Below are 12838 nucleotides of genomic sequence, written 5' to 3'. Positions count from 1 at the left end.
GATAACGATATCCTCCCTCAACCGCAAGAGGGAAACCGCCCTTATTCCCGAAGCCAGAAGGTCGAGAACGAATGTGGAGCTCCTCAGTCCCCCTGAAGCCTTCTTCTTCATCTCTAGACCCATAGAGAGAGAGAGAGAGAGAGAGAGAGAGAGTCCTCAGGCTGTTGCCAGGTTTAATAGAACGATTATCGTGGTAATTACACAAATAATGTCCGTTAGTTATTAATAGAGAAGATACACCATTGCTAATTTGACTTGTAAAACAGTAATATACTGTAGGGAAGTTACGAAAGAAATTGTCTAGATTCATAACCGCCAGCGCTGATAAGAATGAGTTCGTATCAGCAACGTCTCCTCACCGAATGACCTCTGCGTTCTTATGAGAGAGAGAGAGAGGGAGAGAGAGAGAGGAGGAGGAAAGAGAGAGCTTTGTATGTACTATTAATCATAAGCATTTCCTACATAGGTCTGCGTTTTCAAAGGTCATATGGAATATTGAAGAGAGAGAGAGAGAGATTATCTCTCAGAATATCGATCAAGTACCTCCCTGAAAGTTAAGTGTGAATATTGTAATATATATATATATATATATATATATATATATATATATATATATATATATATATATATATATATATATATATATCATGTGTAGAGTGGAGTCAATAGGCCTATTTATCATAAGGGAAAACTGCCGAACTTCAAAAAAAAAAAAAAATATTTGGGAACATTGGAACTTGAACTCCTCGTCAGTCGTTGCTCTAAAATCACATATCTCTGATAACATTGGTAAACCCTCTCTCTCTCTCTCTCTCTCTCTCTCTCTCTCTCTCTCTCGATGTTCCATCACTATGGCTGAACTATTGGTCAACAGACGAAGAAGAAGCTGGACTATTCTGCTATCGCCTCGAGGCCGATTAAAGTCATTTTCTCCCTGAGGCAATGACAGTGTCAATAGATGTCACTGACATTTATTATTGACGAATAATAATGAAGGTTGGGGAGGGGGGGGGAGGAGGAAGAGGAGACACAGCATGAAGGAAGGAAGGAGGGAGTGGTCCATCTGACCTCGGCATATACGTTACGTTCTGTTGGACGATGTCGCATGGCGATATTTTTTTTTTTTTTTACAAGATTTACGTAATTTACAGTAATTATGGCTCTTTTGAAAGTAACAGACAGTTCATTAAGGAACCGAATGGTGTTTACGTCATCTCTTGTCTGAGGATATAGAATGAAAACAATGTGAAAACACTGTTAAATTTGAAAGCTGCGTTGCCAACTAGTGAATTAAAACGGCTCCTTATAGGGGGATGCTTGCAGCTTACCCTACAAAGGATCAGTATTGTTTGCGCCATTGTGAAGAGAAAGTGTGTTTTGTCTCAGGATTTCTCGTCGTCCTAATATTGTTATTTTCCCTACTTTACGAAATTCAAATATATGAAACTTTGAAGGTAAGCCTCGAGAACATTTCAAGTGATTGATTGACTGACTTACATCAATTGTAGCCGCAAAAATTCACTAAATTATAAAAATAACTAATTATTTTCTGGAAAACAAATTTTCGATCTCTCTCTCTCTCTCTCTCTCTCTCTCTCTCTCTCTCTCTGGGAGTCTTATCACGGGATGTCTTCATCAAAGTTTCTCTGTTTCTTTTAGGAACAAAAATAAGATCACATCTAAACCAGTCGCTCGTTGTTGCCAACCTTTTGATCAGCGAGGCTTTCCTCCCTTTTTGACTCAATAAACAATTTAATGATGAATATCAGGGATGATGATGATGATGATGATATCAGCCTCTACAGTAAGTGTTGCCACATATAATGAACAGCACAATGACCATTGTTGAACAGGTTCAATGACCCGGATCCCACGGGCGCCACAAATATCACCTGTGCTCATCAATGCCTGAGGATTTGCATTTTCATTTTTATTTTTATTTCTTGAATCATGAAAAGACCCACATAACATAATTCGACTGGCTTAGAAAAACCCGTATGAAGAAGCCTTCAGGTACATTAGGCGTCACAATCTTTACGGTCAGAGCCTTCCAGTGCTCCTTGGAGCATGAACGTTGAATATATATGTCTGTCGAAAATTATATATGAGCGCTTCTTCCGACTCAGCAATTGTGGGGCTTTGCGAAAGAGGCGACGAAGAAGACTCCCGAGGGAGTGGGAGGGGGCCTCTCCTCTTGCCTCAAAACTTACTTATGGGAAGGCTACATACCAGCAATGCAACTGTCTTCTGGGAACTTGATTGACTGATCAGCTGTTGACATATGTTGACATTTGACTTCAAGACTTGCATAAAATATGAACAAGTAAAATTGGTAAATGGGACTTACAGCTGTTACAGGATAACATAAAATATGAATTGTATATAGTACAGAGTTCGTCCAGCAGAAAAGGTTGACAGTCTCATGAGGCTAAACAGGTAACTGAGCGAATGAAGAACACCTCTGTCAATATATGACCTGATTTGTACTGATCTTCCATGACATGTAGAAAGAGTGGGTCTGTCTCGAATAAACTGATGCTGCTTCTAAAGTCATTGTTTTCACGATACTGAATACATTCGTTCCTGTTAGATTTCTCTCGATTGAATGACTGTTTCTGAATAACATTCTCGCCTTCGACACTGAATGTATTGCAGCCACAGGGAATCTTGTACACTACTCCTTGTCGTATATAGGGCTGTTTCTTATCAAGGTTCTGCCAACGGTATTGTGACAGAAAAATGCAACAGTTAAAATGGGTTATGTAAGTGGGTGGGTAATATGATGGAAGGCCTTCATGTATGGCAAACACAGTATTTTGCTATCAAAATCCCCATTTTTTTTTTTTTTTTTTTTTTTTTGCTATCAAAATCCTCATTTTCTGGAGGGTTGGGGGCAAGAGAGAAACACTCGTCTCTATCATGTAAAGGAAAATTTCGCTGAAAACCCAGTCCCTATATATACAATCTATCTCGTTATCAAAGCGTGCAGGGCTGACTGGGTGAAGAGCTCTTCAAACAGAGATATTGTCCGTGAATGGTTTACTTGCTGATGATGGAAGGATCTCGCATTGATGATCAGATGATTGTTGCTGTTACCTTTTCGATGTAAGTTCAACTTAGAATATTGCTATTACTGATGACTTTCACGTCCCAGAAAGCTGTTGTCCTTTTTTCTTCCTTCTCAACAGCAAATTGGATCGAGGGCACCAGTCCTTTCAAAAGTGCTCATGTGAGATCTGTGTCCAAGGGAATTTTCCTAATATGCTAAATATATTTGTCGTCGACATAACGGAACCAAAGTCTATTGCCGGGTAAAAATGAATTACCCAGCCTACTCTTATAAAATTGCAGGTAAATATTACAAAGAGCAGGAGAAAGGCAATTTCCCATCTGCAATCCGAATTTCTCTCTCAATTATTTGCCATCAAAAGCAAAGCAAGCATCTGCTACGCAAAGTCTGATTAACTGCAGAATGACCTCAGGCGGTCAAGCAAAAACATATTTCTCTATTTCATATTTCGGAAAATCCAGAGCACCATCAACCGGTGCACGAGGGAACAAGCAGGCGACATCGAAACCAACCATCATTTCATCGTCCTTAATTAAGCTTCCGTCTTCGCTGTTCATGAGCAAAATCGAGCGAGTGAATGATGCTGTGTGCCTTGGGGATCGCGCCGACTGACGCCTGTAGCACTGAGACGAGGAATTCAGACGAAGCACAGGTGACACCCCACCTGCTCTGATTGTGGGTCTCAAATGATAATTGGATTTATAGTCAGTACAAACAGGGAGGAGTTGCGTTGTATGAACGACACCTGCCATTCATATCCTGATTTTTGCCAAAGATGACCTTCACTTGGCTGTGAAATCTCTCTCTCTCTCGTGGGTTAGATAACAAAGGTTCATGTGTACTGGCATCGGTTAACAAATCATTCATCTTATCTGAATTCCTTCCTTATCAAGAATAACGATAACGCTTACTTGCCCTGTGGGCTTTGGTGTTATACAGATTATCATCATCTTTTAAAGATTTCAGAGCCACTTTGGGTCTCAGGGAAATGATAGAAATTGGTTTGTTTGATGTGAGCCCCGTGAATTATGCCTTTGGCTATGCTCAGAACTTTATTTTCAGTGGAATTATGTGCCACTATGTCGTTTTTCCCCAAAACTTTGAAAGATATCCACAACGTCGGGTTTCTTTGCAGGGTAATGGAACTTGATACCTAAACTTGGCACTCTCTTCCCATTTCCTGATAGGTGTGGGGATGACAGGATGCAGGAACTGGGTTCCTCTCTCTCTCTCTCTCTCTCTCTCTCTCTCTCTCTCTCTCTTCCCATGCTGGATGGTTGATGAGTGATTCCAGTCTCCTCTTGTGCCTGGACTGCATTCCCGCTCTCGCTCCTCTGAGAGGTCACGTGTGTCTCTGCAGAGGTCAGTTCTGAGACCCTGAACGTTTCTGAAGCTTTGCTTTGTGAAATCTCTGTCTCTGCTTCTTACTCTATGGGTGCAAGTTCGGGATCTTAGTCGTCAAGGGATCTGGCATCATGCATTCTCTCTCTCTCTCTCTCTCTCTCTCTCTCTCTCTCTCTCTCTCTCTCTCTCTCTCAGGAACTTCTTCTTCTGCAACTTTGCTTTATGAGCGCTCATCACATACATATTATATATTAAGCCGCAAATACCGTTTAATGTCCAATCCAAACTGCTGCTTGATTTAGAAAGAACGATTCACAGTGAGTGACTGTTGACCACTGAGCCTTCGAGAGAGGTTCAAGAAGCAGGTGGTATCGACTCTGCTGTGCATTTCATGTCTCTCGAGTTCAGGCTCCTGCATTTAGAGTCCATTGCAAATTATGCGGTATTTGTGCCTTAATATTATATATATATATATATATATATATATATATATATATATATATATATATATATATATATATATATATATATATATATATATATATATATATATATATATATATATATATATATATATATATATATATATATATATATATATATATATATATATATATATATAATAGTAATAATAAAAAGAATTGCCGTAGAACAACAACTCTCTTCGAGAGAAAGACTTCTTCTTCTTGCGCTTGTATTGACATGAGGTGATCGATCACCCTCAGTCGTGTCTTCACAGCCGAGAGCGTCGTGTTCTTCGTCAAACTGTTATCATCTGCCGCAAGATAACATAACACATGTTATTCATTCATTACTGAACATGAAGCGTTTCTATGACGAAAAAATAAGAAGCACAAATCCGTTTGAGTGTTCCTCATAACGAGGTTTCTTTGAACGCTTCCTCTCATCCAGTGACTTTGAAAATGCTTCATGCTTTAGGTGACTCTCTCTCTCTCTCTCTCTCTCTCTCTCTCTCTCTCTCTCTCTCTCTCTCATATTAAAAGAATTGCCTTCGTCAGTACGTAATGAAATATCTGAATGGTGAAAACAAAGTTTTTTCTTTGACAGAAATTTGAATGTTTACTTGGCTCTGCTACCACAGTATGCTATGAATTAGCGTGTTTCTCTCTCTCTCTCTCTCTCTCTCTCTCTCTCTCTCTCTCTCTCTCTCTCTCTCTTCTTGAAATGCGATGACTAGATCAGGATGGCGTTGTTTTAAAACAAGTTGTCTTTTGAATAGTTCTCAGAACAGAAAAATATGAAATTATTTCAAATATCTACACTCGCATGAAGGCCAGATAGGCCTAGGCTGTTTTCGGTTGCATTGTTGAGTGAGCAGCAATTAAGACTTTTCTTTTAGAAGAGGTTAGACATTCAGAGCAATAGCTGAGTTATAAAAACCGTCGGGAATGTGCATAGTTGAAGCCATTTGTACGCATACAGACAGACAGACAGGCAGAAAGACGCCGGACAAACTGAACCAAAAATAAAGATAAAAAATAAAAGGCAACAGTGTGAACAGACAACAGACGAACCAAACACACCTGTCAACTTGCTTCTTTTCAAAGAAATTTAACTCATAACACTTATCTACCACAAAGAGAGAGAGAGAGAGAGAGAGCGTCCCATGATAAGGAGTTCCTCCCTCAACCCAAGAGGGCGGTTTTTATTCCCGAAGCCAGGAGGTCGAGGGTGAATGTGAAGCCTTCGCCTTCATCTCTAGACCCATAGGGAGAGTCCTCGGGCTGTTGCCAGGTTTATTACATCGATTACCGTCCTAATTACACAAATAATGTCTATTAGTTATCAATAAAGATACAACATAGCTGATTTAACTTATACAACATTAATATAGAGAAGTTATGAAAGAAATGGTCTAGACTCAGCCGCCAGCGCTGATAAGAGTGAGTTCATATCAGTAACGTCTCCTCACCGAATGGCCTCTGCGTTCGTATGAGAGAGAGAAGGAGAAAGAGAGAGCTTTGTATATATTGTTAATCATAAGCATTTCCCACATAGGTCTGCGTTTTCAAAGGTCATATGGAATGTTGAACAGAGAGAGAGAGAGAGATTAGCTCTCAGAATATCGATCAAGGACCTCCCTGAAAATTAAGTGAATTTTGTTTATATATATATATATATATATATATATATATATATATATATATATATATATATATATATATATATATTCACGTCTAGAACGGAGCCAATAGTCCTATTTATCATAAGGGAAAACCGACGATCTTCAAAAACAAAAACAAAAAAGAAAATATTTGGGACCATTGAAACTTGAACTCGTCAGGCGTTGCTCTAAAATCACTTATCACTGATAACACTGATAAACTCTCTCTCTCTCTCTCTCTCTCTCTCTCTCTCTCTCTCTCTCTCTCTCTCTCTCTCTCTCTCTCTCTCTCTCTCCAGTCGTTTGTTTCTCTTTTCTTTTCTCTCACAACACTGGGGACTTTCTTTACTAAATCTTGCGTAATAATGTTATGTAACATAAATGAATAACAAATGATCGTTATTCTTGTAATAATTAGAACAGTAATTTTGGTATTAAATTTCGTCATGAAAGTGGGACTATGGAGTCTAGAGGTGAACTCGTCAGGCGCTTCTGCTGTGACTGGGCGAGAGGAGGAGGGGAGGGGAGGAGGCATTCTCCTCCTCCTCCTCCTCCTCCGCCTCCTCCGCCTCCTTCTTCTGGCCTTCGGCTAACGTTATCTCTCTCTCTCTCTCTCTCTCTCTCCCTGTGCACTGAACAACGCATGGCATCATGTTAAGATAAGCAGGATGTGACATTGCTTTCAGTGTCACAGTGAATATATCTACTAGATATATATTATATTACATTTACTAAATATTCCTTTTAAAGACTTAAAAGCAACTTAAGGTAATGACGTCACTTTATATCCATCAAACAAATAAAATATTCAAAAAACCGAAAAATGATATTAATAACATCGGTTACAGTTGCCGTTATTAATTACTTGACAAATGACGGTTCGTCATTTGTTATAATGACGGTGTTTTTAGGACGTTGCTTAAGTTACAAAGAAGTTATCGTTCAATTATTCCTGATTATTTCGAGATTGTCTTCATTTCTTATTATTATTTTCGAAGGTAATTGTTCATTTCTCTCTCTCTCTCTCTCTCTCTCTCTCTCTCTCTCTCTCTCTCTCTCTCTCTCTCTCTCTCTCTCTCAGTGCAAATTGACAGCAGCCGGACCAAACATAGTCCTATCAACAAGCTTCGTTTCAAAGAAATTTTAACTTACAATGCTTATCTGCCATTCGGAGAGAGAGAGAGAGCTTTGTATGTACCATTAATCATAAGCATTTCCCACATAGGTCTGCGTTTTCAAAGGTCATATGGAATATTGAACACAGAGAGAGAGAGAGAGAGAGAGAGAGAGAGGAGACTAGCTCAGAATATCGATTAAGTACCTCCCTGAAAATTAAGTGAATTTTATATATATATATATATATATATATATATATATATATATATATATATATATATATATATATATATATATATTATATATATATATATATATATATATATATATATATATATATATATATATATATATATATATATAATATATATATATATATATATATATATATATATATATATATATATATATTATATATATATATATATATATATATATATATATAATATATATATATATATATATATATATATATATATATATATATATATATATATATATATATATATATATATATATATATACATGTATATAAATTTATATTCATGTGTAGAGTGGAGACAATAGCCCTATTTATTATAAAGAAAAACCCACGATTTAAAAAAAAAAATAATTGGGACATTGAAACTTGAACTCGTCAGCCGTTGCTCTAAAATCACTTATCACTGATAACATTGATAAACCCCTCTCTCTCTCTCTCTCTCTCTCTCTCTCTCTCTCTCTCTCTCTCTCTCTCTCTCTCTCGATGTTCCATCACTATGGCTGAACTATTTGTCAACAGACGAAGAAGAAGCTGGACCACTCTACTGTACTATCGCTTGGAGGTCATTTAAAGTCATTTTCATCCTGAGGTCAATGACCGTGTCTATAAATGTCATTGACATTTATTATTATAGATGAATGATAATGGAGGTTGAAGAGGAGACACAATGCATAAAGGAAGGAAGGAAGGAAGGAGTGGTACATCTGATCACGGCGATACGTTACTGCGTGGGTGTGGGTACTGGATGATGTCGCATGGCGATATTTATCTATTTGTTTTATCCGAAATTTCAGTTAACCAGAAGTAATGATGGCACTTTTGAAAGTACAAGACAGTTCTTTAGTGAATGAAATGACGTTTGTTAGCGTCCTGTCTAAGAATATAGAATAAAAACAATGTTAAAATACGGTTAAATTTGAAAGCGGTGTTGCCAACTAGTGAAATAAATCCGCTCCTTATAGGGAGATGTTTTCCCTACGAAGGATCAGTATTGTTTGTGGCGATGTGATGTAAAGGTGAATTTTGACTCAGGATTTCTCGTCGTCCTAATATATAAAGGCTTTGAAGGTGAGCCACGAGAACATTTCAAGTAACTGACTTATATACGTCAGCGATATCAGCTGAAGCCAAAAAATATATGTAACATTAACTACTTATTTTCAGGAAAGTAAATTCTCTCTCTCTCTCTCTCTCTCTCTCTCTCTCTCTCTCTCTCTCTCTCTCTCTCTCTCTCGGTGAGAATACCTGTCTCGTCTTATCACTAGATACCTGAAAAGTTTACCTTTGTTTTCACACAGAAAAAAAAAAGACTTTATCTAAACCAGTTGTTCGTTGTTGCCGATTTTCTAATCAACAAAGCTTTCCATCTTTGTTAACTCAATAAATAAATAAATAATAAATAAATAAATAAATAAATAAATAAGAGGCTTTCATAAAGGAAGCTTTGGGGCAAAATCATCATCAAAGGAAACATGATTTACGATTCAGCTTCTTCTTCGTCCTCTTCTTCTTCTTCTTCTTCTTCTTCTTCTTCTTCTTCTTCTTCTTCTTCTTCTTCTTGTGGCCGCTGAATATTTGGCTTCCATTTAGTGTTGCTGCGATACGCCTGGAGATCTGTCTGTCTGTCTGTCTCTCTCTCTCTCTCTCTCTCTCTCTCTCTCTCTCTCTCTCTCTCTCTCTCTCCAGTCATTTGTTTCTCTTTTCTTTTCTCTCACAAAACCGGAGACTTTCTTCACTAAATCTTACGTATTAATGTTATGCAACATAAATGAATAACAAGTGATCATTATTCTTGTAATAATTAGAACAATAATTTTGGTATTAAATTTCGTAAGGAAAGTGGGACTGTGGAGTCTAGAGGTGAACTCGTCAGGCGCTTCTGCTGTGACTGGGCGAGGAGGGGGAGGCATTCTCCTCCTCCTCCTCCTCCTCCTGGCCTTCGGCTAACGTTATCTCTCTCTCTCTCTCTCTCTCTCTCTCTCTCTCTCTCTCTCTCTCTCTCTGCACTGAACAACGCAAGGCTTCATGTTAAGATAAGCAGGCTGTGACATTGCATTCATTGTCACAATGAATATATCTACTAGATATATATTATATTACATTTACTAAATATTCCTTTTAAAGACTTAAAGGTAACTTAAGGGTAATAATGACGTCACTTTATATCCGTCCAGAAATGCATTTCATTCTATTACTTAAAATTTTCAGGTGACTCCCAGAGACTGACGATAGCCTTGGACGGTGCCAGTGGAGCCACCACCTTCTGCTTTGGAGACCCTGTGCAATGGAGTGCAGTTATCTATCACATGTCCCCACAACAAAGGGATTCTTCATCCTGCAAAGGGCCTCTGACATTTTACCTTCCTTCAGTCGCTGGTTCACACGACATAGGTGTATGAAAGCATTTCCTTGAGTCAAATTATAGCTACAAATGGCATAGATGAATTCATGCTCTTCATTTCCCCTGATTTGTTATGCTGTTTTAAGAAGTTTTTTTTTTCAATGGGTGTTTGAAGAGATGTTTTCAGAAATTCAACTTCTTATTCCACTAAAACTGCATCTTACAAAAAGATCAACATTCACTCAATTAGAAGAGAAATTAGTGTAGCATTACCTTATACACTTCATGTGCCGTCAGCAGAAGTGCTTCTTCAGAGAGTTTGAATTTTAAGAACACTGGAAAGAGGTTCAGGAGGGAAATTTGTAAGATCCATTGCTGTCTGTCATTTTTTCATTGAACTTATGGGTCGAGATATTGGAGCTTTTTTGTTTTCAGTATCAAGAGTTATAATTACTTCAGCCTTTTGTTCAAGAAACCCAGGTGATGTCTCTTATTCTCTCTACAGGGAACGAGCATTATGCCATTGTGGATGTAAGGTGGGAGATGTGGAGAAGGTAATGCAAGCTACAGTTGATGACAGGACACTTGTCAGGTGAGTATCTTTTTCAGAAATAGAATTGTTATTCATAATTTGCTGTTGGTAGTCATGCAGTAAAGTTAAAGGCTCAGTCTATATTCATTAAAACACTGACATTGAAAAGATTGGCTTGTTTTGATTGGATGGTCAATGAATACTTTTCAGTTTCATGTTTGGATACCTTCAGTTGCATAGGGATTCTTGAGGTCAGCATTAAAGTTCACTTGAGGTGAAGTTCAGAGAGAAGTCTGAATTTTAACATCAGTTAATTCAGGCTCTGATTTAGACCGAAATATATTCTCCTTTCTGTGAGCTTTTCATAGAATTTTGTACTATGTCATAAGGGACATCTCAAATTATAGAAATGAAGCAACCTTCATGTGTCAGATTAATCAAGTGCTTCCAACTGCAAAAGTTCTGTTGGTGCTGCCACGAGTGAGTGAGAGTTGTTTGGGGACTGTCTTACTGTCTTGAGGTTTTCAGTCTGATTCTGGCTCTCTTGTATTTTCTCCTCAGACTCTAACCTGCTTGTCTAGACAATGCAGATGTCAGCCTGCCTTTGCTGTCCATATGTTTGTGCTACTGCTCTTTTTATGTTATTAGCGCATCACCTGGCTTTGTAAACAGTTTATTCAGCAACAATGGCCTTCCACCATAAGGGGTTAGTGCCGCCAGTGCACCTCATGCTGTGCACTGTAGGCATTACTTGAGGTTCTTTGCAGCGTCCCTCTGGCCCCTAGCTGCAGCCCCTTTCATTTCTTTCACTGTTCTTCCATTCATATTCTCTTTCTGCCATCTTACTTCCCTGAACCCTCTGCTAACAGTTGTTTCTTAGTTTTCCTCCTGTTACTCATTTAAAACCTCTTTGCTCTTGGTTTCCCTTGCAGCAATGAATAACCTCACAGGTCTGAGCGCTTGGCCTTTGGCCTAAATTTTATATTCCTTTGAGTTTCAGACTGATTCATGGCTCTAGTATGTCTTCTCCTAAGACTGTCTGCTTGTCTAAACAATGCAGAGGTTGGCCTGACTGTGATACCATCCTTATGTCTCCTCCTAATATGTACAGGGTATTTGCCTCTTTTCTTTTTGTGTCATCGGTTCCTCTCCTGGATTCTTCAATACTTCATTCAGCATCATCGATCTTGACAGAATCCCAGTAGTGCCTCTCCCTCTTGGTTTCTCTCTGCAAAGCCAGATCTTCTGGTCACATCCCTAAAGCCAGCTGGCTTCTTCCTGATGTCTTGTAAGTGCCTCTGATAGCTGGTGCTATTGAGCGTGAGTGTGGTTTACCTGGCAGTTTAGAGTTACAGTCTCGTTAAGTCTGTTGTTTCCAAACAAACCTTTTAATTTGGTGGTTGGGTCACCAGTGTATTTCAGTAATTTACTATATGTGGTCCGAAAATTGGTAGATTCCTGTTGTTTATCTATGTTAATTATGTTTGCTTTTGGTAACAACTAGTCTTAGATTCAGTTCATTGTAAAGTACTATACATAACACACTAGAATGTGTCAGGTATTTTAGTGTGTGTTGTGCAGAGCACTTTGAAACCTGATGAACTTCATAAGTGCAAGTGTTAGAAGTGAAAGTGCTGGACTTATCATGGTCCCATGATAGTATGCTGTTTGAGGGAGGACAAGAGTATTGCTTTCTTCGGTATATTTGTTTGTATTTTGAATGTTCTTAGTATGGCTGCATATGACAGTTCACCAGCAGTAGTAGCAGCAGCTTTTGTGGTCATTTCTGTGAGTAGGATAGCATGATGGCTTTTATATCAGCACCAATATTTCTGCTCTTGTGTATACTACTAGTTTATGCATTCTGATTCCCATATTGGTGGTTGGGGAATTTTGTCAGGGTATTAAGCTGTGTATTATGGCAAGACTGAAGATTTGCAAGTGTACGAGAGATGAAGTCTTTTCTGCTGTACCCTGTAGTTTTTCATCTGATGTTCTGGTCATTGTCATGTTTCTGTTTGGGTCAAGATAGTGGACTGTGCTTACAT

At 38.3% G+C, this 12838-nt stretch overlaps 1 long non-coding RNA gene across 2 annotated transcripts; it reads left to right on the top strand.

Moving 5' to 3' along the window:
* Nucleotides 1–629: 629 nt before the first annotated feature.
* Nucleotides 630–10870, top strand: LOC136853117 (uncharacterized). Of its 2 annotated transcripts, none has more exons than XR_010857358.1 (3): nucleotides 630–1454; nucleotides 10126–10310; nucleotides 10764–10870. It is a non-coding gene; the product is annotated as an uncharacterized lncRNA (long non-coding RNA). The 2 variants fall into 2 exon arrangements; XR_010857359.1 differs by lacking the exon at nucleotides 630–1454 and adding an exon at nucleotides 8644–8985.
* Nucleotides 10871–12838: the final 1968 nt, after the last annotated feature.

Source organism: Macrobrachium rosenbergii, chromosome 26 (assembly GCF_040412425.1).
Source record: "Macrobrachium rosenbergii isolate ZJJX-2024 chromosome 26, ASM4041242v1, whole genome shotgun sequence".
Lineage (NCBI taxonomy): Eukaryota > Metazoa > Arthropoda > Malacostraca > Decapoda > Palaemonidae > Macrobrachium > Macrobrachium rosenbergii.
This window is presented reverse-complemented; position numbering and strand designations above follow the sequence as displayed.